The 24,852-nt window shown below is 44.4% G+C and overlaps 1 pseudogene across 1 annotated transcript in view; it reads left to right on the top strand.

Annotated features, from left to right (window-relative positions):
* LOC311003010 (voltage-gated potassium channel KCNC1-like) overlaps positions 1-24,852 on the top strand; it is a 59,169-nt pseudogene that overhangs the window by 19,886 nt on the left and 14,431 nt on the right. Inside the window, exons 3-5 of the transcript XR_014596511.1 lie at positions 17,771-18,752; positions 20,883-21,077; positions 22,181-22,309. The product of XR_014596511.1 is annotated as a voltage-gated potassium channel KCNC1-like (transcript). The remainder of the gene's footprint in view (positions 1-17,770; positions 18,753-20,882; positions 21,078-22,180; positions 22,310-24,852) is intronic.

Below are 24,852 nucleotides of genomic sequence, written 5' to 3'. Positions count from 1 at the left end.
TTCCTGAAGAACTGACCATTAACTAATAGTTAATTAATCAGTAGTTCCTCAGTAACTACTGTAATTTTGTGTAGCTTAGTTCCTCAGTAACTACTGTAATTTTGTGTAGCTTAGTTCCTCACTAACTACTCATTAGTTCCTCATTAGTTCTTCATTAGTTACTCATTAACTACTCTAATTTTGTGTACCTTAGTGTAAAGTGTTACCATTTTGTTCATCAGAAGCTGTCTTTATGCTAAGCTAGGCTCACCAGATGCTACCTGTTTATATGCTCAGCAACAAAACACACAAGGCAATTTTATTTGTATAGCCCGTTTTTACAAACAGTTTGTCTCAAAGGGCTTTACATGGCATCATAACAACATCCTCTGTCCTTAGACCCTCACATCCACTGAGGAAAAACTCCATAGAAAATCCTTTTAACAGGGAAAAATCTGAGAAAGCTCAGGGTGAGCAACAGAGGAGGGATCCCTCACCCAGGACGGACAGACGTGACATAGATGTTGTTACAGACAAGAAAACAAGTATTACTCGAAGTATCACATCGCATTTCAAACAGAAGTATTTAACATGCAGTGTGGTAAAGTTACAGGATTGATTACCCCATCAATCCAGCTACCTCTCTTTTTCCTTTTTTTCTTTTCAATGCTCAGCCATCTTCATCCTCCTCTTCCTCTGCTTTGGTCCATTTACCCGTGCTGGTTAATAATAATAATAATAAATTTAATTTGTAAAGCACTTTTCATAAAGTAATCTCAAAGTGCTACAGAAACCAAAAAACAAAATAAACAAAAGACTAAGAGAAAAATCAGACACGATTAAAATCAGACACGATTAAAATCAGCAGAAGAAAGAATAGCTGAAGGAGGAGAAGAAAGTGCAGAAAGAGAATAAAAACATCTAGGAACGACCTGGGAAAGCCTGTCTGAACAAAAAAGTTTTAAGCCCTTTTTTAAAGGCATCGACAGACTGGGGTTGTCGTAGGTGTTCAGGGAGGGAGTTCCAGATGTGGGGGGCAGTGGAGCAGAAGGCTCGGTCTCCCATGGTGCGGAGTCGTGTGCGGGGCTGGTGGAGGAGGTTGGTACTTTGGGACCGGAGGTTACGGGTGGATGAGTGAGGGGTAAGGAGGTCTTTGAGGTATTGTGGGGCGTTGCTGTAGATGCAAAGGTGGGTGATGAGGGCGATTTTGTATTGGATTCTTGAGGTTATGGGAAGCCAGTGTAGGTTCTGAAGAATGGGGGTGATGTGGTCGTATTTGCGGGTTTTCATCAGAGTTCGGGCAGCACAGTTCTGAATGAATTGAAGTTTCTGAAGGTGTTTGTTGGGTATACCGATGAGCAGGCTGTTACAGTAATCAAGCCTGGAGGAGATCAGGGCGTGGACGAGTTTTTCAGCATCAGAGAAGGTGAGGAATGGGCGGAGTTTAGAAATATTCTTGATATGGAAAAAGCAGGTTTTGTACAGATGTTTGATGTGGTTTACAAAGGTAAGTTGTGGGTCCAGCTTCACACCGAGGTTGGTAACTGAGGTAGAGAGGGGGATGTCTTGACCGGAGAAGGAGATGGTGGTTATGGGTGATGACTGGACCTGATGAGGGGTACCAATTTGTATGGCTTCGGTTTTGGAGCTGTTCAGCTGGAGGAAGTTGTGACTCATCCACGCCCTGATCTCCTCCAGGCAGTTGGAGAGGGCTAGAGTAGGTGATGATGAGTGGACCGGGGTTGAACGTAGGTTGGGGTCAGTTCGGAGGTACAACTGAGTGTCATCGGCGTAGCAGTGAAAAGAGATGCCGTGCCGGCTGATGACACGACCCAGTGGCAGCATGTACAGAATAAAGAGGAGGGGTCCTAGGACAGATCCTTGGGGGACACCGCATGTAACAGGGGCTGTTTGGGACCTGGCAGAGCCCAGGCTGATGTACTCTGTCCTGTCGGCGAGGTAAGAGGTGAACCAGTCCAGTGTGGAATGATGGAGACCAATGTCGGTGTGGAGGCGGCTTAGGAGAATATGGTGGTCGACAGTGTCAAAAGCCGCTGAAAGGTCCAGAAGGATGAGCAGGGAGGGGGATCCAGAATCGGCAGAGATGAGAAGGTCGTTGGTAACTCTCAACAATGCTGTCTCTGTACTATGGGCAGTGCGGAAACCAGATTGGAATATTTCAAACAGTGAGTGGAGTTGTAGATGTTCCTGTAGCTGTGCGGCAACAGCTTTTTCAAGCACTTTAGACAGGAATGGAAGATGGGAAATGGGCCGGTAGTTTGAGAGACATTCTGGGTCGAGGTTGGGTTTCTTCAGGAGAGGCTTGATAACGGCAGTTTTGAGTGAGGGCGGGACATGGCCGGAGTTTAACGAGTGGTTTATTATTTGTGTGATAAGAGGGCTTATGACAGACAGGTTTGATTTGATGAGTGTTGTAGGGATGGGGTCCAGGGGGGAGGTGGAGGGCTTCATCTTTTTGATGAAACCCTCAACTTCGGTCTGTGTGACTGTAGCAAAGGTGCTGAAAAGTGCAGGTTGAGGGCAGGCAGATGGCAGAGATGGAGCTGGGGAGCCTGAGAGCTGGGACCGGATGGAATTTATCTTGTCTTTGAAAAATGCAAGAAACCTGTTGCAGTGTTCTACTGTGGGTTCTGTATGGGTTTGGTTTTTGGGATTAAGGAGATAGTTTATGGTGGAAAACAGCTGTTTTGAATTTCCTGGACTGTTATTGATGATGTTGGAGTAGTAGATGGACCGGGCTTCTTTAAGGGCTGCTGCATAGGCCTTCTGGTGGTTTTTGTAGGCCAGCTTGTGTACCACCAGGCCAGATGATTTGACACGCCTCTCAATGGCACGGCCAGCAGCCTTCATCTTGCGCAGTTCTTTCGTGAACCAGGGGGCAGTGCGGGAGAAAGACACAGTTCTTGTTTTGAGAGGGGCATGTATATCCAGGAGGCAGCGAAGAGAATGGTTGTAGTGGTCGACCGATTTGTTGACTGATGGAAGGTTGACTGAGGCCAGCAGTTGGAGGTCAGAGTGCAAGATGGCAGGGTTGATGTTTTTTATGTTGCGAAAATGAATATCGCGTTTAGGCTGGGGGAGGAGAGATGGGCAGAAAATGTCCATGGAAATGATGCTGTGATCAGAGACGCCCAGGTCATATACTGACAGATCTTTGATGGAAGGAGAGTCTGTGATGACCAGGTCTAAGGTGCGCCCTCTGGTGTGTGTAGGTGCATCAACGTGCTGTGTGAGGTTGAGACAGTCCAGTACATGAAGGAAATCAGCTGCCAGGGGGGAGGAGGGATTATCAATGTGAATGTTCATATCACCAAGTATGATGTTATTGGAGGATAGAGAGCAGAGCGAGGTGAGAAGGTCGTGAATCTCTGTGATGAAGGATGGGTGTGGTTTGGGCGGCCGGTAGATCAGTACAGCATTGATCTTGGAAGGGGGTTTTGATTTGAAGGCCAGATATTCAAACGAGGACACATCAGGTAGAGACAGAGGAGACAGCTTGAGTGTGTCGCGGTAAATTACTGCCAGGCCACCACCTCGGCCAGTGCAGCGAGCCCTCTGCAGGTAACTGTATCCAGGGGGACAGGCTTCATTTAATGATGAAAAAACCTCAGGTTGGTGCCAGGTCTCAGTGAGGCACATCAGGTCTATATCTTTATCAAGAATGTGATCATGAACCAGGCTTGATTTATTTGACAGGGACTGGGCATTAAGAAGTTCAGTTTTAATGTGGGATTGATCAGTAGACCTCTGGATGGGACAGAGCAGGCTGGGATCCACACCTCTCTTTTCATCACGCACAGCATGGCACAGTCTCGCGATGTTCCCGGCGATATTCCTTACCGCGGTGGCGGCACTCTGATGACGTATCCGCGATGCGACAGGAAGAGCGGCGAGCCAGGTGGATGAGATGGAGCCGGTGTCGGGAGGCTGGATGTAAATAAACTTTCTCCGCGAGCTTCCAGCTTTAAGCTGTGCCAGGGTGGCGGGTCCGTTTACCGGAGTAATGAGCGGCGCTGGCTCCGGGAAGATAGGACGGATCCATCGGCTGCATACGAACCGGGCAGGGGGAGAGGATCCTAGGCGCAGCTCAGCCGAGGAAAAGACTCTCAGGTGAGCTTTGAGACGGGCAATCACACCGGCACGTTTCCCACGTCTTCTAGAGCGCTTTCTCTGGGGGAGAGGGCATGACAGCCGGCATCGGTGTTTGGAGCCGCAGGGTCCGTTGGAGCGGGACTTTTGGTCACGATCCCTCCGGGGAGAGACAGTAGGCAGTCGGCGCAGGTGATCGGGAATGTCCGCCAGCACCGGTGTTTCCTGATCGAAAAGTGGGCGATCAGGTGGCAACAGGGACTCTGACCAAGCCCTGAGGTCGAGGAGGGTTTGGCGGTCGTATGCCAGCAGAGCAGAAACATATCCGAAGGCAAAAAGCAGTAGGAGCAGGAAAACAGACATAACAGCGAAGGAGCGAGGCGGACGGCTTGCCAACACGGGCGCCATCTTCAAAGCTGAAGGAGGATTGGTTAAGTGCTGAATCAGCAGCACCCCACACCACTACGCAGACAGTCAATTAGTATTAGGACCTTGTGGTAAACCCTGGACATTTCGCTCTTATGCTCTGGAATTGAAATGATTTAGGAAACTGGCATGGTGGAGAGCTCACGCGGTGCCAGAGCCGATTACAGTGGTGGGAGTCTGAATTCTCTAAATGGGGCAAATCTTGTAAAAACACAGGAGAGGAATAGTGTATTGTGTACTGTAGTCACACAAACTGCCACATGCATAAGCACATGTATATGTAAACAAACAGGGACAGTGTGTGTGCATACAGAGGGAGATGTTTTAATTGTGTGCTGAATCAGAACTGCTTCCCCTGCATCAAGAGTCAATTATTCATGAGCAACATCCAGGACATACTGTAACTAAAGAAAGACTCAACATGGTATAGAAACACATTTACCCACTTTCATTATAGCTCACAACTTGCATTTGACCCCCTCAAACACCTGACTGAACATAAATCACCCTCAGCACACTCACCTCTGCACATTGGCCCATACTCTGTAAGTGTAGCCGCCCATAAACCATTCAGCTGAGCGTTCACACTCGCAGCACGCACATAAATCACTGCGCTTGACACGCCCCCACATGTAACCCTCCAGATCACTCTCACACGTGCGACTGTCCCATATGCGCATAAACCAACAAACTGAATCTTAATTAGCTGCTAGTTGTAATTGTAGATATACTTTCCAATTAGTATTCATTTATAAGGCTGGAAACTAAATCTATTTTCGCTATGTATTCTTCTGCGGATGATTTTCTTTATTAATATTGTTCAGGAAACATCAGGAGCTATGGAAACATGACGCTCCCAAAGCCAAAGATGCATCTTTATATAACTCAAGAATATTCCTCTTCAGATAACACCAAGTGGAGAATAATTAGCTAATGTCACCTTTAAAAAAGTAAAACCTGCAAGTGAAGTGGTAGTGTTGGTTAATAAACGACTTAGGTGATAATTGATTTGTTTTCTGTGAGTCTTTTACCATGTTCTAGCATTTATTACATTACAGTGGTAGAATTAATAAATGGCAGAATAATGTTTTATTACTGTACCATTTTGTAATTCTTAAAATAAAATGTCAGAATTTGTGAGCATTTCCAACCTCATCCTTAGTAGTTATTATAGTTATTGTTATCAGTTAATCTGCTGATTATTCACTATCTAATTTAAGTTTGGACTATATGTAAATGTCAGAAATAGTCACAACCCCAAATTTGAGCCATTTAATGAAAAATATGCTTTTTACTGCTAAAAAACAAGAAGGAATCTGTGTGAAACGATGTAATATTTGGAATTTATTGTTAAAAAATTCTCAAAAATCTAATGAATCATTAAAATAGCTGCTTATTTTTTTCCCCAGTTGATCAAATAATTGATAAACAACCAGCAGTAAGATTAAACTGACCATCAGAAAAGACAAAGACATCGGAGACATCACCTATAGTTTCTGTCAGATTTGCTTACAGGCCGAGTTAAATCAGTAAATGATACGTTGCTAATTCATCGTGTGCCGAGCAAATCATATAAGTCGACTCTGACGTTGTGATTGTTGCCGTGCCGTTGTGAGCACATCTGTTTAACAGTTTGGTGAGTGTCTCTGCATGGTTGGCCACGTGTCGTTATATACGTGTGGCACCGAAACAGTCAAACTGGATCCCTGCTCAGTCCCTTGGAAAATGACATTGGAGGGCGTCCCTGGGACCATTCCTGTGTGACCATCTGCTTCCTTGTGATTGTGCCTCATGTCCAAGTGGCAGTGGAGTGGAGGCCGAGCGCGTGTGCCATCCAGTGACCGCTTTAAATGGGAAAACGTGATCAAGGGGCGTGTGTCACACTTTTGATGCGGAGGTGGATTTGGATGGAAATGTGTCAGTTGTCCTGTGGAGGTTTGTTGACATCAGGACACTGGCCTCAAATTTGAGTTGACATAGAAAGGTTTACACTAGTCTGGTACATGAACGTAGAAGTCATTAATGCATGTTTTCTCTTGGAAAAAAGAGGAGGGGGGGGTTGGTCGTCACAGCTAGAAGAACAGGGGCTTGCTTTAGGTGTCTCGGACAATACAAGCCGGACAGGGGAGGACGGATGAGGTGAGGAAGGGAGGGAAAGAGGGAGGATAGACTGAGAGAGAGCGGGGCTGCGTGGCAAGGACGAATGCATATAGCGTGCTGCAGTAATCTGGAGCGAATACAAAGCAGATGAGAGGGAACGGACACGTGTACGGTTCACTCACCTCCACACAGTGTTTGTTTGTCTTCAAAAATGTTTGACAGGACTGCGGAGGGAGCAAAATGGAGGGGACCTGAAAGCTGCAGAGATACGACACAGAGACGACGTGTGTGTGTGTGTGTGTGTGTCTGTTTGTGAGGAGAGCTTACCGATTTAACTGTAGCGTGTCAAGGAGTTGAGTCATTCAGGGAATCTCTGGAACAGAAGTCTGTGTAATGATTGAAATTTTTAACCAGGATCACTTCCAAGAGCATCGACCTCAGAGAGTCAGTGGGTCTGACACCCAGAAAATAAAGTACATGCACGGATTACCCAGAGCAGGAGCTAATTATACCGCTCTAAGTTCAGTGCAGCCTCCCTCCAACCTCCATCGCTCCTCCTCCTCCTCCTTCCTCCCTCTTCTCCTGCATTCAGGTGGTTGACAAGCCTCATGCATACATATGAGACTCGCATAACATGTGTCTCGTGTCTCGTGTTTTGCACGTATGTGATCATGCAGCACACGCAGCCTTCCCAGCAGCAGCAGCGCCTCGCAATCTTTTCCGTTTTTAACTGCCTGTCCCAGCTCGGACATCAGCGTCTTCCATCTGCATTTCCCTCGAGGTGAGACGCGGCTGCTGTTCCTCTGAGACTGAACCAGGAATAAAGGTTCACGAGAATTCGATATCTACCTCTGATATTGTTTTCTGCTGATGGTGGGTCTGTTAATATCAGCCGTCATGGAGCTCCTCCTTGAAATGAACTCAGGTCCCACAGCACACCTTGAAAAAAATCTACACCTAGGCGAGCCAATGTCAACACAGAGAGGAGGTTAATTTAGGTAGGGTGAAATGATCAACCGATCATCTGCTAACAACCACTCGCTGACAACTCCCTTCTTACATTTGGACAGAAATTGTGAACATCTGAGAACATTTGTTTTTGACATCACTGAATTTCTAGAAATACAACATGTGACCATCAGGGGGTTGCGACCACCATTTGCTGATTAACTCATTATATAGTATTAGGGTTGCAAAATTCCGGAATTTTCAAAGTTGGAAACTTTACATGGGAATTAATGGGAACATATGGGAATAAACGGGAATAAATCCGAAATTTACAAAATTGAAGGTTGGCCATTAACAGGGAACTTAAATATAGTTGGGGAAAATATATTGTAGCATAATCTTGGCTAAAACAACCAGATTTAAAGCAGAAGTAAGCGATATTTTTGTGTTAATATAAGTCTTAAATAGTTATATCTTCCGACAGCAATCACTTACATAGAGTGTGTGGACCGAAACACGAGTCTGTCAGTCACTCTGCTCTGCTCTGAGCCGAGGAGAAAACTTTTCTCGTATCCTACAAGTTTTATCCAATGAGGAGAGAGAACGGCATGAAGGGCTGTGTGTGCAGCCAAGGGATGCGCGTGAATGTGGTGACGTAGGGACGAGGACCAATAGATCCATGACGAGGGCGGGGACTGCTAACTCCATCGGCTGACAAGACGTTATGGTGCGTTCAAGGCAACCCGTAACTCGTGTTTTTCCGACCTGTGAAGTCGTACCAGTTCGATCTGGTACGAGTTCACGGGTCGGAAGTTACGAGTGGCCGTTATAGTGACTTTCACAGGTAAAACAGGTCGGAAAAACACGAGTGGGTTGCCTGGAACGCTACAAAGTCGTAAGTCGTGACTTGAAGCTGTAATTTACGGTTTCAAAAGCCTGCCTGGAACGCAGCATTAGCCAAAACGACCGGATCGCTTACTTCTGCTTTAAGTATACTTGTACACTTGAATATCTATGCTATTCCTCAATCACATGCACACAGCACACTACTTACTGAGGGCTATTGAGGGCTAGTTTCTTTCCCAACATTCATGTTTTTGTTGTTCAGTAAAAGAATTGATTGTTCATACAATAATTAAAACTTGATAAAGTTCTACTCACAAATAAATCTGTTGAAATGTCATGTTTTTTTTATTGTATTGCATGGATGTCTGCTTATGACAAAACAAAATATTTACATTTATGTTTGGATACGATAGTTTGTTTAAATTACCCCCAATTTCCAGTTCATTCCCATAAATTCCCAATAATTCCCATAATTCCCATAAATTCCCATAATTTCCATGGAAAGTGTGGAATATTTCTGAAATTCCCCATCTTAACTTCCCATGGAAAGTTTCTGGAAATTTACTGGAAATTTTCCGCCCCTTTGCAACCCAATATAGTATGTTTGTTTAAAATGAACCAAATGGCAGCTACAGGATGTTCCCTCCAGTTCCTGGTGTAGTCCAAGCTAAGCAGCCTCATATTCACTGCACAGACATGCCAGTGGTATCAACGTTCTCCTTTAACTCCCGGCAATAAGATGTACCTCTCAAAATGTCAGCTGTTTCCCTGTAATGTGATAGTGAGGGAGGTAAAGAAAAGATGGACGACATGGAGCGAGAATCCGCAGCCACACTTGATCCATGAACGCTGCAGTCCAGTATTTTCCACACGTGACCGAACGATTAATCAGATTGGATGAAAGTTAATTGCCTCTGTGTGCGGAGCGGGGGGTTGTTTTTCTGTGCGGTATTAGCCGTATATTTAGCCGACTTAATGCTGAATGACAAGTCTGGATGCTGTAACTTGCGGTTAAGATTCTTAGACACATTTCGAGGAGCGCGGCTGCTGCACGCATCAAACTCAGACGAGGAAGCTCCGAGGTTGAGGGTCACACACAGCTAAGAGCCACTGAAGTGAAGACAAGTGAAAGACAACTCTGTACTGTTCTCTCTGCGTCTCTCCTCGTCCCTCTCTCTTGGTCTTTCCACTCAGCTTTACTGCTTGTCCATTTCACACGCCATGTCCCTGAAGGGAACTCTCTCCCTCTCTTTTGACATTTTAGTTGTTCTCTTTGTCTTGTTCAACAGTGTTTGACTGTTGGTTTAGGCTTTTCTTTCTTTTCTTCATTTAAAAATCATGAAAACTCATCTTAAAGTAGCAAAACCCTCAACTTGGGTGCTGCTTCTCTCAGAATATAACAGTGATGGTGGTGATGATGATGGTGGTAAAAGTGACGGCTATTCCTGTAAGCCACCCAAGGTTATACTCCCACTGCACGCTAAGTGGCTACTTTGGGAGTCTCTGAGTGATGGGCACAGTCATTCACCGTAAGATAATAGATTAATCACCCGATGGCGGTCCAACCCGTCGCTCCAGTTGCCCTTCAGGAGAACGTTCTGTTCTGTACCCCCCCCCCTGTCTTTAAATGTTCATTTTTCCTGCCTTCCTTCATTCATGTGCAGATATCAAACCATCATTCAGTCTCTTCTTATCATTGCTGACTCTGCAGCGGTGGTCGCCCTATGGGAGAGACCCCACATTACTCCTCCTCCTCCCATTTTTACCAGTCGGTTGTTCGTTGTAGCGATGCAGATCAAACATTAACATCATGATACAACCCCCCCCCCCCCCCACCACCACCACCAGCACCCCTCCTGTCAATAAGAGGCAAAATCCTTTATTTGTCTTCACATCTCCGTCAAGGTCACTGACAAATGTTAATCTTTCACCGACCGGCCGCTGATCGCTTCCTGCTCCTCTACATTCAGCTCCTTTTCTTTCCTTTTTTTTTTTTTACTCCAGCTGTAGGAGCAGTGTTTGGCTTAGTCCTGTCCTTGGTGCCTGAAAGCAGAGGCTAACGCAGTGGTTGTCATGGTGACAGAGAGCCAGGCAGGGCTGTGGTAATACTGTAATGATAAAGCTCTTCTGGATGGTGCCGCAGTAAACACAGCGCCACTAGGGTCCCGTTAAGGAAGAGCGCCGCACGCCGCCGTGCATGCAAAAAAACGCCTGTAGGGCTAATATCAGCCCCGACCATTTCTCCTCCGTTATATCGCTTACATTCATTGCTCCCAACACCTCCTCCTTTTCTTCCTCTCTATCTCTTTATTGCACCCTCGCTCCCTGCCCTACTCCACCCCCCCGTCGCCGATTGGTGAGACCCACACCATTGTCTTCTCTCCCCTGCTCATCTCTTTTCCTCTCCCTCCATTCCTTCACTCCCTCTTCCTCATTCATCCATCGCAACACAATCAACACCTTCTATCACCTCTCTTTCTCTCTTTCTCTCTCTGTCTTTCAAAGGCTCTTTCCCTCTCCCCCTCCGTCTCTGACTCCCGCTCTTTTAAATTTATGTTGATGATCTTTCCAAATCTAATTTCAGAGTCTAGAGAGCGAGGGAGACTCTATTGGGCCTTGAAGGTCATTGGGCTGCAGGTGTCACACACGGTGGCTTTACTGTAGGGAATCCAGCACATTAGGCTTCACTCCATTATTACAGCATGCCTCTGAATCGTATATCGTGGAGTATGAACATGGCTGTTCAGCCCAGAACACACACACACACAGAGACAAAGTGCCCAAGGAGATAAATAAGTGTGAAGTGACAGATTGCTGCTCCTCCTTTTATCATCTTCCTCCACCTCTTTCTTTCCCTCCGTCTCTCCGCTCATCCCTCTCCATCACCTCAATGCAGTGCTCGTGTAGCTACCACCACTCGCTATCTGTGATCAGCAGCACTCCTCCTGTTGCCCATAGGCTGTTTGTCTCTGTTACGTGGTGAGTCACACACATTCACACACATATGCACTTGTGCCAGGCACTTACGCCAACACATGTATACACTGGCTGGGGCATACAGTAATACACACTGATTTTGATGAGTAGCTTTAAGTACAGTTTATTAATGTTCAGGCAGTGGGAGTTGCTTCTCTATCACACACATGCTGCTGCATATTTAAAAAGGTTTGCCTGCTGTGATGGATTGATCAATATTGATTTGATGTTCAGATCTACAGTGTAATCCACTGTGCTCTGACATCTTCAGATCCGGATTGATTTAATTATACAACACGGGAATTGTTGCTTCGCCAGTATCGCACCGTGGCTTTTAACTATGGCACATTTTGTGTTAATTGCAACCACATCCTATAGGTTAAAGCTGCACATAGCATGTTATCATTAAAGGGATAGTGCACCCAAAATTCAAATTTCACTCATTATCTACTCACCCTCATGTCAACTAAGAGCTGTGAGAGTCCTCTGTGCTTTCTCTGAGTTACGGGGGGGTCCGCGCAGCAGTATTTGTCCATATAATGGTTGTCAATGGATACCAACTTTCTTCGTCCAAAAAGACACACCAAAAAACATCCAAATACCTCCATACTGCTCGTCTGTAATGTCCCTCTTGTATTGAAGCCCCGACATGAGAAATTGTTCCGCCGGTCAGTGCAAATCTTGCGTGATTTGCACTGACACAGGAAGAGCAGTGAACTGAGACACTGGGAGCTTCCGCTACAAACAAGCTTAAAATATAGACTTATTTTTCTTTTTTCGGAACAATTTCTCATGTCGGGGCTTCAATACAAGAGGGACATTACAGACGAGCAGCATGGAGGTATTTGGATGTTTTTTGGTATGTCTTTTTGGACGAAGAAAGTTGGTATCCATTCACAACCATTATTTGGACAAATACTGCTGCGCAGACCCCCCCGTAACTCAGAGAAGGCACGGAGGACTCTGAAAATTCTCACAGCTCTTAGTTGACATGAGGGTGAGTAGATAATGAGCGAAATTTGAATTTTGGATGAACTATCCCTTTAAATGCTCCTCTCTATAGACCTTAAAGTCTCTTTTTTTGTTTTTCTCTGAAGGAAAAGTTCAGCTGTGGCTGTTTCTCCTTGCTGATGTTGAGGAACAGGTTTTGTCTTTCACTCTCAGGGATTCAGATTGAAACACAGACGCGTTACTTCCTCTGTGTGTGTGTGTGTGTGTGTGTGTGTGTGTGTGTAAGATTTCCCAACAGTAAGAGCACCCGACGCCAGAGTTTAATTTAGAGGAAGAGGGAAATCAGGAGAGGCTCTGCAGTTGTATCACAAATCTCTGGTGCCCTTTGCTGCACGCGAAAGACAAAATACTGAGAAAATATTGATTTTGTGAGGATGTATATTAATCCAGTAACGTAAAACTAAATGAAGTTCAGGACTCATTGTTCAATGAAAATCCAGGTTCATATACTATATAAAATATACACAATTAACAAATTACACAATGATTATATTAATAGAATCTTAATAACACTGTAGATGAAACTTATACATTCCATATGTTACACTTTTCAAGTATTTTTTAGCAGCAGCAGTAAACAACATATTCAGATGTGTACATGGAACCTTTTCATTTATCAGAAGTATTTTTTTCCTGTTAATGATGAACATTATTCTTTTACATCTGCTCCAACATGAAGGCTTATTTCACGGCGGTGTAACTTAAGCATCAGCAGACTCTGTGTTTAGACTGGTGGTTTCTCCATCATCGTACATTCTGACCTGTCACTTTAAGTCAGATTCAAACCCTGGACAGTTTTTGTGGACAGATTTTTATGGTGTAGTAAAAGTACACACAGATCTGCCTCCGTTCCTCTGCTTGACAGAACTCGCTTTTCTGGCTAAGGCCTGTCATTTTCTATTAGCCTTCAACATCCTGATAGCGCTCCTTCTCTTTCTTTGTCTTTGCACTCCTCCTCTCACTATCACTTCTTTTTAGAAGTTCTCTTGTCATGACACGGTCACTTCACGTCCAGATCATCGGGACCATGAGCCACCTGAGCTTAGTTTAGCAAATGAAAGTTCATTTGCAAAAGCAGATAAGTGCCATTTTGAAAAAAATGAGCTGATGCTTTTGAATTATTCTTTACATAGTGTTGTTTAGCTTTATTTTTTTGAGTTAAAGCAGAAGTAAGCGATATATTTGTGTTAATATAAGTCTTAAATAGTTATATCTTCCGACAGCAATCACTTACATAGAGTGTTTGGACCGAAACACGGGTCTGTCAGTCACTCTGCTCTGAGCCGAGGAGAAAACCTTTCTCGTATCCTACAGTTTTTATCCAATGAGGAGAGAGAACGGCATGCAGGGCTGTGTGTGCAGCCAAGGGATGCGCGTGAATGTGGTGACGTAGGGACGAGGACTGTTATGGTGCGTTCAAGGCAGCCCGTAACTCGTGTTTTTCCGACCTGTGAAGTCATACCAGTTCGATCTGGTACGAGTTCACGGGTCGGAAGTTACGAGTGGCCATTATAGTGACTTTCACAGGTAAAACAGGTCGGAAAAACACGAGTGGGTTGCCTGGAACGCTACAAAATCGTAAGTTGTGACTTGAAGCTGTAATTTACGGTTTCAAAAGCCTGCCTGGAACGCAGCATTAGCCAAAACGACCGGATCGCTTAAATCTGTTTTTGTACATCTCATCTCCTTGGTCAAAGCCACTCAACTTTGGTTTGACTGATATCACCTGGTGTAAATAATAATTAAAATTTTTCAAATATTTAAAAAAAAAACTGAGTTATCTGCTTTTGCAAATGAACTCTTCAAATCTTAGCTCAGGATCGCTTCCTCTGTCGGTGTCTGAGTAAAACTGACTTCACTAACGCTCCGTCCTTTTCTCTGGACTGCTTCAACTTTTCCCTTTGTGCCTCTCTCTCTACGCATGGATCCACATCGTCTGGTTTGCCTCCCACCTCTCCACCCCCTCCTGTGTCTCCACCTGTGTAGCCTACATAAAAGATATACTACTGCAGTGTTGTCGCTATTTTCAGTTTGCACACTCTTTCGTGTGTGTGTGTGTGTGTGTGTGTTACTTTGTACATGTTTAATGACACTCTTCTTCAGCTTTAGAAGCGCTGCAGCGTGATAAAAACTCAGATCTTCTTCCAGTGCTCCTGGTTATTATATTACTCACATCATTAACATCCTCACAAGGAATAATGGCAGCAGTAACATAAAAAATAAAGAGCATCGCACCTCCAGGCGAATCTTCTCCTCCATGCCCTGATTTGTACATGTGAAGGGATTCTGGTGCTCAGCCAATGAGGGAAGATCCTGAGCGGGCCCTGCTGGTGCTATCCTGCCTCCCTGGGACAGGGAGAGTGGTGGTGGTGGTGGGATGGAGGGGGGGTAGAGAGGTAGGAGGGTGACTGAGAACCTCCGAGTGTATGTGAGTGTGTTTTCACGATACAGAGGGGGAGAGCACTGCAGCAATCTGAGAAAGTAGGTCAGACACCGACTCGCGAGAAACATAGCGGAGGAGAAAAAGAGGTAGGCAAAAGAGATGGAGAAGGAAGGGGGAGAAGGGAAGAGTAGAGAGGGAGTAGAAGGTAGGAAATGAGAAGAAAGTGGGAGGAGGAGGAGGGGGGGGGGGGGGGTGAAGGCTTGTGGAGAAACAAAAACAAACCTGATGTACAAAATGATTTAGGTCTTTAGGTCTTTAGGATATATTTGCTTAAAATGGTGCAAATGGACTTTTCCTACACTGGAACAGAACAGAACCAACCAACTCAAATAACCATTATGCTAATTGAACAACAAGCAGATCCCGATATAGCTCAATCTAAAACGCGGCACACTGGACATTGACTTTCCTGGAAGGTCACTTGTGTGGCTGAATGCTTGTCGGCGGCTAATCTCCTCCATAAATACAGCGGGTCAGAGTCTTAAGTCTTCTGCTCAGTCTGATTCTGTCATGAAGGCAAATATGCCAAGGCTTTACGGTTTCTCCCCCAGCTTTCAGAATCAAAGAGGAGCTGGGAGCTGAGAGGAGCGAGAGCTTTCAAGAAAAATAACTGAAGCTGGTTCCCTCCATTTGCTTCGTTATAAGGCTTCCTCCTATAAGTACGCCGCTCTTGATATTACATAAGTGCATAATGTCGAAAATGCACGGCGACACGCACAATACACTGAGGGCACTCAGGCTTCTTATATATGGACTCCACTCAAGTATGAATTACCTTTCTCTTTTGCTCTCCAGGCCATGTCTGTGTTTTATTATTTATTTGATAAAGCACAAAGTATACTGCATCTATAAATACACTGCAGGGCTTGTAGGAATGGACCACAACGGGGAAAGATCGTGCCGTATAGCCACACACACACACACACCGGTGTTATCACGCCACTGCAATTGATTCGGTGACAATTGAACGAGCTACAGTAGAATAATAAGCTCAGGCGCATATAGACACTAAGCCTGCAGATCACACACACACACACACACACACACACACACACACACACACACACGGCCAGTTTTGAGAAAATTGCCTTTGAGTGAGGGTGAAAAAAAAAGAGCAAATCTGAAAAATAAACTCTGGTCAACAACAGAGATCTCTTGAGGTGGGACACTGCGGTTATGACTTTGCTTTTTTTTGTTGTTTGTCCAGGAAATTTACCCCAAGGACAAAGATTTTGGAAGTGAACCAGCAGACATGGAGCTGAAAGACTTTGTAGTCTAAAAAGATGCTGCTTGTAGAAATGGCACTAAAGGCAACTGTCCCGGGAGGTGGAAGGAGACAGGGAGCTAAATGACAGTAGATACTGAGACTTCTCTGGAAGTAAAAGCAACAGTAGTTGAGTTAACACGGATGCATCTAATCTTGTGAAACACATTGTGTATTTGTGGCAGGTAAACTCTCAAGTTTACGGCCCGACCCGTAACTTTGCTTCTAAGACTTGAACACATTAATTATTTAACAGCGGACCAAAAATAACCCATAGCAGGTCAAACAAACGCACAAAAAGAGAAGAAACCGTTATAATTAGATTTAAATCTTATTTCAGTTTTCATCTTAAGTGGTGCAAATGGTGTTGTTCGTGTTACTTGAGGCTGCAAATTGAATCTGCATGTAAGAGGCTGCATCAGCGTGGCGTTAACTGCAGAGCTTCTCGGAAACAAACGTCTGTTAACTAGAAAACTGCAGTTCTGCTCTGACAGCTGCACCTTGAAACTCATGTTTTGACATTTTGAACACACACACACACACACACACACACACACACACACACACACACACACACACACACACACACACACACACACACACACACACACACACACACACACACACACACACACAGCGCTGTGGGATTTCTCACTTGTTTGCTGGACTGTGACATACAGATGATCAGTTATTAATCCATTTTATCCTTACAGCTTCTTGTCTTGCTCATCCCTCCATCCCATCCTGTGTCCACTCTAGCAGAGTATCGCCAAATAGCCGTGTTTTTCTGTTACTTTTCTACCGATGATTTGAGCTTCTATCTTGGATTCTGTGTTAGATTAGTGCAATGTAATTTTGCTCTCTGTTTCTTCAGCATCTTTCTCCCATGTTGGCTAGATGAGACAATTTTAGAAGGTCTTTCAACTTGAGGCAGGACCCCCAGGTTTTTGGGTGTAGGTGGATCTGGTTTTATTCTAATTATTGTGTTTTCAGTGGAGTCTTCATATGTCTTTTATTTGTGAAAGAAAAACAAACAAACCTAGATCAATTTATACGAATGAATGCATTTTAAAAGGGAGATTAATAGTGAATTGACAGTGCAGTTAATAATTTGATTAACTTATAATCACAGTGAGTTATTATTTTCCTGACGACACATAACATGACATGATACTGACAGCACATCTATTTTTACACCTTCATTGTTCATCACAATCATTTATGACTGTCAGATGTGATTTGGTCAGGGCCTGATGAGACTGATTGTCCTTGGACAACGGTCACAACGGGTCAGATTGGGCCTTTAGCTGAGGTCTGATGTTTTGATTTTGATTTTTCTTCTTCTCATGTACAAGTTTTGTGTAAAAAATCTAAAAAAAAAAATCTAAGGGTCCATTTTGGAACGGGTCCAACATCTCAGACGTAAAGACCTTTTGACTGACAGAGTGAGATAAGGGTTGCACATACACCAGTTGTTTCTCTTTGCTGCGGCTTCAGGTTTCACACTGCAGTAAAGCTACAGTTTTTCTTTATGCTTTTTTAAATGTTTTTTTGCCTTGCTGAATTTTCTTGATTTGCGTCTGACTCCTCTCACTTTCTTTTTCTCCTTTCTCTTCTCCCCTGTCTTTTGTTTTTCTGTTGGCTGGTGTTTCTTCCTTTCCTCGTAGTATGTGGCATTTGGCTCCCTATTCTTCATCCTCATCTCCATCTCCACTTTCTGCATGGAGACGCACGAGGCCTTCAACACCATCTACAACAGGACGGAGAACGTCACGGTGGGCAACACGACGCGCGAGGAGATCGTGTACGAGGTGGTGACCGACAGCTGGCTGACATACGTGGAGGGCGTGTGCGTCATCTGGTTCACCATCGAGGTCCTGCTGCGAGTCACCTTCTGCCCCGATAAGTTGGAGTTCTTCAAAAGCTCCCTCAACATCATCGACTTTGTGGCCATCCTGCCCTTCTATCTGGAGGTGGGCCTGAGCGGCCTGTCCTCCAAAGCTGCCAAGGATGTCCTGGGCTTCCTCCGTGTCGTCCGATTCGTCCGTATCCTCCGAATCTTCAAGCTCACTCGCCACTTTGTGGGTCTCCGCGTCCTCGGCCACACCCTTCGTGCCAGCACCAACGAGTTCCTCCTGCTCATCATCTTCTTGGCCCTCGGCGTCCTCATCTTCGCCACCATGATCTACTACGCCGAGCGAATCGGCGCCGACCCGGGCGACCCGACGGCCGCCGCCCACACCAACTTCAAGAACATCCCCATTGGGTTTTGGTGGGCCGTGGTGACCATGACCACGCTGGGCTACGGAGATATGTATCCGGAGACGTGGTCTGGGATGCTGGTGGGTGCGCTCTGTGCCTTGGCCGGTGTGCTGACCATTGCCATGCCTGTGCCTGTCATTGTCAACAACTTCGGCATGTATTACTCTCTGGCCATGGCCAAACAAAAGCTGCCCAAAAAGAAGAACAAACATATCCCTCGAGCACCCCAGCCGGGGTCCCCCAACTACTGCAAGCCAGACGCCTTGGCGATGGCTACTGCCTCACCGCAAAGGATCTTGGGAAATGTCTTAGGTGGAGTGATGGGTTCCGGAGGCATTGGGGGTGACTGTCCTCTCGCACAAGAAGAAATTATAGAGATTAACAGAGGTGAGAGATTTTGTTTTTATTATTATTGTAATGAAAGTGAATCGGGTAAAAACTGACCCGCTATCTCTTGGGAGATTTGGTGGTTTATCAGTGGCAGCTTTATAGTCCAGTAATTTTAAGCCAAAAAAGGGGTCAACGTTGAACAAATTGCAGCAGAACCAAACTCAATGATTTTGTATCCTCAACATGTCCTGAATGAGGGCAAAAAAGCCCCGAAGAATCCCATTAGGGGAAAGTTTCGAAAAAGACCCAAATATAGGCCATTCATACGCCTATTAATTATTTTTCTCACGTGAATAGGGTAACATTTGACCGATGGAGTCATCTCATTCCAATTTTCAAGCTGGTACCACCACAGCACCTTTATATATAAGTAAAAATAAATAAATTTGCTCATGTTAACAAAGAATTTCAAAAACTTGTAATACATTTTTTGTTTGTCTGAGTGTAAGTAATCAACTCAGTAATTTTCATATAGATATCTAAAGGTTAAAAATTTTGCCCTATTCACGTGAGAAAAATAATTAATAGGTGTATGAATGGGCTATATTTGGGTCTTTTTCTAAACTTTCCCCTGATGGGATTCTTCTTGGCTTTTTTCCCTCATTCAGGACATGTTGAGGATACAAAATCAGTTGAGTTTGCTTCTGTTGCAATTTGTTCAACCTTTTTTCATAAAATGACTGGACTATTAGACGTGCATGCTGATGTTTTCAGAGGTTCACTGGAGGATTAGATTGCCCAAGTGCCAAGAGAAAGAAGCGTGAGTACTATCAAGAAGCGATGCATAGTTGATTCTGGATCCACCCTGGAGAAATCACTGGCCCATCAGAACTCATGTGTAATTTATGATCAACTGGTAGGTCCACGGTCGCCTTAAGGCACCCATCTGTCAGTGAAGAACAAACACTATGGAAGTAGAATGAACTCAATTATCTATTAAAACAGCTTAATGCATCTCAATTTGGGCTGACTGCAGATATTTCTCTCCGGCATTAGCAGTAAAATCAGAAGGAGGGGGTAAATCAGCTCCTTGTTCGCTCTTTGCATGCTGCAACATCAGGCGCCGCTCACATGCAGCAATAATGCACCTTTAATGCATTACTCTACTGCCTGAGTCATCAGACAGAAAATATTGGTTTTATCAGCTTTTACTACATCCTGTCTGCTTGGCTGTCTTCCAGTCTGCAAAGGTTTCTCGTAGGTTGTGTTAGTAGACTTTTTTTTTTTTTAGCAGGAAGTTTTATTAGTCAAAATTGGCTGCAAGGCTCTTTTGCAGAATTATCGCCACAACACAAACACTCCAACGCAATAAACAACAACGATCAAGCTGTTGTATTTTCACTGAAAGCATTTGTATTGTCTGGAATAGCTGTGACCACTCTGAATGTTTTTTTCTCATTTTCAAATATGATGATCACTTTTGATTAATTTCCTGGTTGTTAAAATGTAAAGAAAAATGCAAATGTTCTTCACAAGCTGCAGTTAGATCAGTGATTCCCAACCTTTTTTGGCTCGTGACCCCATTTTGACATCACAAATTTCTGGCGACCCCATCAATCAAGATGTGCCAGCTCAGATATTTTTATATGCTGCATTTTATTTAAACTCAATTTAAATTTGAGAAAGTGAAAGTATAGAATACAGTTGTTTAAGATTGTGTGTGGTGTTTTTAATCATAATTTAAAAAAGAATAACAATTAGTTAAAACAATATTTCATCAGTAATTTTTTTAATCAATTACTAGACATTTCAGGCGACCCCACATTGGGTCCCGACCCCAAGGTTGAAAAACACTGAGTTAGATGATTATTCTGACTGATTAATGACAAAAATATAAATTTATAGTGTTAGTAAATGGATGATAAGACACAACTATTGTTTTAGCTGTTGCCTATTGCAGTTTATATAAAGTTTAAAATCACCTTATACTGTGTTTAACTATATTGCAGTGTCTATATGAACTTGTGACCTCATAATGCCAGCCTTCAATAGAAAATGTATTGCTTTATTTAATTTTCCAGGCTTGATTAATGAAGTACAGTATATTTGAAGGCAAATCTCTGAAAGCATGCATGTGAAACAGTATCCCTCCCCTCTGTGTCGCCCCCTCCCGTCTCTTCCCTCCAGATTCCAAGCAGAACGGTGATGCAGCCTCGGCCGCTCTGGCTAATGAGGACTGCCCCACCATCGACCAGGTGCTGAGCCCAGACGAGAGGAGCCCTATAGGGCGTGGACCTACCCGGGAACGCTACCAGCAGGACCGCGCCTGCTTCCTGCTCAACACCAGGGAATTCCGTGCCACAGATGGGAATGTGCGGAAAGGTACGTTTCACACCAGGAGACAGATACACCAACATGCAACATCTTATGTAAACAGAAAGCACACAGCAAGACGCCAGGCACAACATACTGTAAGCATGTGTGCTATACATGTGGAGTGTGCATCCGGTGCAGATTCTGTAAGTCCACACAGCTTTACTGCATGCACATACCGTCAGATTCAAACATTTAGGAAAGATGTGCTGGATGGGAGAGCACACGTGATGCTGTAAGACTTTCTCAGCCTCAGCTACTGATTGAAGGCTCCAACAACAACAACAACACACACACACATGTACAATCACACAGCCACAGCAGACAAACACACACAGCTCTTCTGCTCTGCTCTGTTTGTTTCCACCTCTTCACACTCATGTTGTCTGTGTTTCCATCACCGCTTGGTATCATACTTTATTTCCTCTATCAGACAGCAGTTTCTCTCTCTCTCCCTCTACCTACCTCTCTACCTTTTCTTTTCTTTTCTTTCTTCTTCTCACTCCCTCAGCCATGTCTTTCATTTTATTGCATTTTTTTCCCTCCATGACGTCTGTGAGGTTTTGTCGCGCGTCCCATGATGTCACGTTCATTCATGCTCATTAACGATCTCTTCTTTCTCTGTCTTCTGGACTCAGACAGTTGACCATGCATTAATTTACTTCTCGTCACTTCTGTTTCTCCCTCTCTGTTTCTCTCTCTCTCTCTCCGGCCTCACCTCGTCCTTTTTATTTTTCGCTTGCTGCCCCCCCCCTCCCCTCTCCCCTCTCCCCTCTCCCCTCTCCCCTCTCCCCTCTCCCTCCTCCCTCCTCCCTCCCCCCTTCTCCAAAATCCCTCTAACCTACCCCACATTTCATCTTTAAACCCATACCCTCATTTCCTGCCTATTTCCCCTTATGTGCATCATCATAACTCCCCTCCCCCTCTCCCCTCCCATTAAAAAAAATAAAAAATAAAATACCATGTGCATTATCTTCTTGCTCATGAAAACCTGACACCTTGATTCATTTACTACTGCAATCTAACCACCACCACTGTCGCCAACCTGCACCGAAACACTCCCTCACACTCCCTCCAAACTTTCAACACCCCCCTTGTTGACAACAAACTAGAGGCAGCAGCCCTGGCACCCAGCCCAGACTCCCCTCTGACTGAGGATTGGTATAAGATGGAAGGGTCTCTGTTACAGCAGGACCTCAATGCAAACTCCACCTCTTCCTGGATCAAACCATAGACCAGAGGTAAAACTAACAAAAATTAAAACGATAAATCAACCAAAGAGCCCTTTAGCTGAGTCAAACGTTTGACTGGAAACAATCCAGAAATTCTGATCTGGCTCTCCATGACATGGCATGTTTTGCAGATGCACAAATTTACACGGCACCAGCACAACACAGCAGCTTTGACACACACACATACTGTACACACACACACACACACACACACACGCACTATGCATGACTTCAGACGATAGATACACACCACCATTTCCACAGTGTTGTGTCTTACGTGTTCAGTGGAGTTTGAAGTGTCACCTGTGAAGAGTCTTTTCTGTGCCTGAATGTGTGCTGTCGATTTAAAATATCACGTTTAATGATCGACAGCTGAGCTTACAGTAGTTAAAGTAGTGGTTGAATCTGAATACTAAGGTTTGGGTTGTAAATGGTATCTTAAGGCTCTGTGAGGTATTTTATCCAACATTACACAACTGATACCTCAGCCCAGTAACAAATTTGCTTCATTATAGGTTTGTGAACTGAGCAACAATCTCAATAAACAATGTGAAAAAAAAGATGTTAAAAAAAATTTTTGGAAAGAAAATGGGGTTGCTCTGTGATACACATCGATGACAATGAGCGGTGAGCACAAAAAAATCTGTGTATACTTGTGTGTTTATGTCTGTGTGAGAGCTTAAAACTCGCATAGTAGTGTGGGACGCCCACATAACGCAAGATAACACCCAGCAACAAAATAACCCAGTTGTCGTGTCCTGTGTCAATAACTAATAAAACACACTGAAGAAGATTGAAGGGAACAGTGGGTCACGTTGTTGTCTGATGTGCCTCTGTGTTGTTGTTGTCTCTCTCTTCAGGTTGTGTCATATCACGCGTGTGTATGTGGGCTTTTTCATTCTTACGTGTTATACACTGTGTCTCTGTCCTCTCAATGCCGTCTGAGTGTTGTGTTTGTGTTGTCGTGTGTGGCTTAATTTTCTTTCTTTTCCCTTCTACTGTGTTTATCCGTGTCGCTCCCTCCCCCGTGGACCTCCACCTTGGTAAACCAAAACATACACTGCAACTCAAGAGCTTTTTTTTTTACCTTGAAAAATATATAGTATATTTATATTCATATAATATGTATATGTAATCATGCACAGGTTAAAGGGATATGCCAACATTTTCTTTTTTTGTGTCTTGCCTCACTCCAGAGTCCATGACCAGCAGATAGACACCATTATTTCGACTGTGCGTGCAGTAACAAGGGAGATAGAGCCGTATCGCCCGTAATTAGCTTAGCTCAAACGCTGGAAGTGTATAGGTAGTGTTAGCCTGCCTCCACCTAAAGTCATCAGAGAAACTCTTCAGCAACTCTAAACGGACCGATCTTCGTCTCGGAGCTGACAAAACTCTCTGGTAAGGCATCTTGAGCGGTCAAATGCCGGTAACGGGACGAGATCGGTCAAAATCCTCCAGTCAGTGCCCCTGACCAAGGAACTGGCTCATAATCTGGAGTCGGTCCCCGGGCGCTGCACCGCGGCTGCCCACTGCTCCTCAGGGATGGGTTAAATGCAGAGAAAGAATTTCACTGTACTAGCTGTATATGTGACCAATAAAGTACCTTTAAAACGGAGGGTTCAAGCAAAGACGGTTTATTTTGGTTCAAGCTAGCTACATCGAGGGTAGGTTAGCTTCCTATTTAAAAGTAAAAGCACAAATTCTACCGTCATGGTTTTCTGTATGTAAAGGGCAACAGGTGTTTTATTTTGTCAAAGTAACTAGAAGTGCGTTGGTCACAATGGCTAGCTTGAGTAGCGCCAAATTCGTCCGAACAAAATTGTAACCAGCTGGTATTTAGACAAATTAACGACACACTGCTGATCTAAACGGCTACTTTCTCACCTAAACATGTTTGAAATGTTGATAAAGTGATATATTTACAGAGTTTAGCGCTAAAATGCAGCTCGGGTAGGAGGCAGGCTAACACTATGCACTTCCAGCGGTTGAGCTAAGCTAATTACGGGCGATACGGCTCTATCTCCCTTGTTACTGCACGCACAGTCGAAAGGATGGTGTCTATCTGCTGGTCATGGACTCGGGAGTGAGGCAAGACATGAAAAAAAATGTATGTATCCCTTTAAAGTGACAAACTCAGCAAAATGGCAATGTATACTTACATGTACATATGCTTTATTTTTTCAAATCTTTGTCTGGACTTGATAGTTTCACACAGTGTTGACACTAATTGCAGTGTTGTATGACAATCGTCTTTCCAAGGCCCAAGGTCATAGGGGTCAGCGGAGCCATTGAGGTCAAGGGATAGTACCTCTTGAGACATGCCACGCTGGAAACAAGCAAAAAAAAGCAAACAAAAACTAACTACTATCACTCAACGTCCTACCTCAGTTTTGTAAACAAAGCCACTTGACGTTTGAATCAGTTACTACAATGCTGATTTACCAGACTTTGCTGTGAGCGTGTAATGGATCTGAAATACTATTCCCTAGACCGTGTAGCTGTGCTTTCAGTGCCTAGTTTAGTACAAAGTTCAGGACCTTTATTTTTTC

The sequence above is a fragment of the Trachurus trachurus genome, assembly GCF_905171665.1.
Source record: "Trachurus trachurus genome assembly, chromosome: 19".
Classification (NCBI taxonomy): Eukaryota; Metazoa; Chordata; class Actinopteri; order Carangiformes; family Carangidae; genus Trachurus; species Trachurus trachurus.
Note: the sequence above shows the minus strand (reverse complement) of the source record. Positions and strands in the feature narration are given on the sequence as shown.